We start from the raw sequence: 3210 nt of genomic DNA, 5'->3' as shown, positions 1-3210 counted from the left end.
CATTTATATATATTGTGAAAAGCAATGGTCCCATAACACTCCCCTGTGGCACGCCAGAGGTTACTTTAACGTCGGTAGACGTCTCTCCATTGATAACAACATGCTGTGTTCTGTTTGCTAAAAACTCTTCAATCCAGCCACACAGCTGGTCTGATACGGTAGTTCGCTGCTGGTGAGTAACACTCGCACCAGCTAAGGCGAACACTTGTTGCCCCTGAGATAAGAGCGGATTACGGCGAGAAAAAAAGAGGTCCGCCATAAATCACTGCCGGGAAAAAGGTCAACGAGGTCCCGAGGGGCCCGCCTCCACACCAAGGGAAAAAGTCCGGCCTCGAGGCTCCGGCAGTTAATAATTTTCCATTCGGGTACAGACCGGGTAGAGGCGCGGCGGATCACAGCTAGGGCGGCCCGTGGCTTCTTACGACGCCACCTGCTCTTATCGTGGACAGGCGCGTACTAAACGACAGATTAATAGACTCGCACGCTTACAGGGTAGGTTTCAAATACGGGGATAACCTGCTAGAGGCAAAAGGAAGGATGGAAGTTTAGGATTTAGCGCTCCCTCAATGAGGAGACCATTAGAAGCGCAGAGCGTAGAAGTAAATAGAGCGGCCTAACTGTGGCTCGAAGTGTGTCAGGCTCCCCCATCCCTCTCGGTACCCACAGCCACAGAGGTGCCGGTCGCTCCACTCAACTCGAATCGTACGATACGCGGGGAGTGAAATTTCAAATCATCTGGTTTGACTAAATGAAATGTTGTATGTTTACGAAACAAAGCTCCATCTGTCTCTGTAGTTAGTCATTAAAACTTTTGCTGAGGAAAAAAATTAAAAACCAGTGTTTTGGGATTTGCGCGTGTTCTCCGTTTCGTAGTCTTACTCGTTAGACTTTGAGGAAACTTCCTTCTTAAAAAAGAAATATTTTTCCGAATCTTAGAGCCACACACCACAGCCCAGTAAAGCTTACCTGGAATGAGATGTTCACTCTGCAGCGGAGTGTGCGCTGATATGAAACTTCCTGGCAGATTAAAACTGTGTGCCGGACCGAGACTCGAACTCGGGACCTTTGCCTTTCGCGGGCAACTGCTCTACCAACTGAGCTATCCAAGCACGACTCACGACCCGTCCTCACAGCTTTAATTTCGCCAGTACCTCGCCTCCTACCTTCTAAACTGCACAGAAGCTCTTCTGCATACCTTGCAGAAGTAGCACTCCTGGAAGAAAGGATATTGCGGAGACATAGCTTAGCCACAGTCTGGAGGATGTTTCCAGAATAATATTTTCGCTCTGCAGCTGTGGCTAAGCCATGTATCCGCAATATCCTCTCTTCCAGGAGTGCTAGTTCTGCAAGGTATGCAGAAGAGCTTCTGTGAAGTTTGAAGTTAGGAGGCGAGGTACTGGCGGAATTAAAGCTGTGAGGAGGGGTCGTGAGTCGTGCTTGGGTAGCTCAGTTGGTACAGCACTTGCCCGCGAAGGGCAAAGGTCCCGAGTTCGAGTTTCGGTCCGGCACACAGTTTTAATCTGCCAGGAAGTTTCAAAACTTACCTTGTTTTCATTATCGCCCATTGTTATTCTGCGCAGATTTTAAAAAGTTTGCAGTGAGAAAGGTAATCGCTGGCCAGTTTACGTTTGGTGCTCTTTGGGCCATACATGGCTCTAAGCACTATGGGACTTAACATCTGAGATCATCGGTCCCCTAGACTTAGAACTACTTAAAGCTAACTAACCTAAGGACATCACACACATCCATGCCCGAGGCAGGATTCGAACCTGCGACCGTAGCAGCAGCGCGATTCCAGACTGAAGCGCCTAGAACCGCTCGGCCACAGCGGCCGGCGTGCCATACATCACTACGTGCGAAATATAGCTTCGTTTTTAACATATGAAGCACATTCATACCCCTTTCCATTCTCGAGAAAATGTGAGTTATATTGGAGATTGCCTGCAGTGAGGTTGGCAGCTATGTTCCACACGCGCCGCTATTGCCACCTGCTATAAGGAGTGCGGAACTGCCACGTGTTTCTCTTGTTCGTATGCAGACCATATAAATCGAAACTGAAAATGAAACAAAAACTTAATAAAATGAAAAGACGCAGGAAGTCATCAGCTCATGACGCTGACTGTATGTCTTGTGCGTTCCCTACCTCAATTGGTAAAGATGGAACCCTTATAGGATCACTTTGTCGTCCGTCCCTCTGTCCGTCTGTCTGTTCGACTGTTAAGAACCCTATTTGTCACAAATGGGTAGATGTATCTAGCTGACATTTATATCACATACTAGGGTCTACAGTTCCTCGTTAAACTTGTAAGTCAGTGCAGTCAGAACATAAGGTCATTTATATCATATGTTTTTATATTCCCAAACTCACTCATCAAAACCTATAGGGAACTTCCCGCTGGCCTAGAATCATAAAATCTGACAAAAAGCAAGGTTGTACAGTATGCATAAAGGAAAACATTCGAAAACTGTTAATTCATAATTATATCACATGAAAAAACATACATTTTTCGTCACGTTATTCGGATGTCTGTCCAGACCCCATTCGCTCATCAAAGGGAAGATGTATTAAGTTGTAATTTATGTCGCATACTAATGTATACGCTCCGTTGGCAGTGTAATGGAAATGAGCGTTTGGCGTCATTGGCCGGGAGGCCCCCCTGCGTGGCAGGTCCGGCCGCCTTGGTGCAGGTCTTGTTACATTCGACGCCACATTGGGCGACCTGCGCGCCGGATGGGGATGAAATGATGATGAAGACAGCACAACACCTAGTCCCTGAGTGGAGAATATCGCCGACCCATCCGGGAATCGAACCCGGGCATATAGGACGGCAATCCGTCACGCTGACCACTCAGCTACCTGGGCGGACGGCAGTGTAATAAACGTAAGCTACGACAGCAATGCAATCAAAATGTACGGCCATTTCTGTCACATGTTTTGATACCTTGCCCGTATGGATGTCAATAAAAGGACAAAAATTGTTGAAATTATCGATTTCCGGGAGGGACGAATTATCTATACACATAATTAAGTTCGTACGGAACCTTCGGTGAGTAACTTCTACTCGCACTTACCCGGATTGATTTCCAGTTTATGCTACTTGGTACCAGGAAACAAATGTTACATATATTATTTTGTTCACAATGTTACCTATATTACTGAAACAATTCACTCATTTTTGTAATTAACTTGAAAACTAACAAATTTAAAGC

The 3210-nt window shown here is 46.3% G+C and overlaps 1 non-coding gene across 1 annotated transcript; it reads right to left on the bottom strand.

The window, feature by feature from the left end:
• Positions 1-1035: 1035 nt before the first annotated feature.
• Positions 1036-1110, bottom strand: Trnas-cga. Its single transcript has one exon. It is a non-coding gene; the product is annotated as a tRNA-Ser (tRNA).
• Positions 1111-3210: the final 2100 nt, after the last annotated feature.

The sequence above is a fragment of the Schistocerca piceifrons genome, chromosome 8 (genome assembly GCF_021461385.2).
Source record: "Schistocerca piceifrons isolate TAMUIC-IGC-003096 chromosome 8, iqSchPice1.1, whole genome shotgun sequence".
Taxonomy (NCBI): Eukaryota; Metazoa; Arthropoda; class Insecta; order Orthoptera; family Acrididae; genus Schistocerca; species Schistocerca piceifrons.
This window is presented reverse-complemented; position numbering and strand designations above follow the sequence as displayed.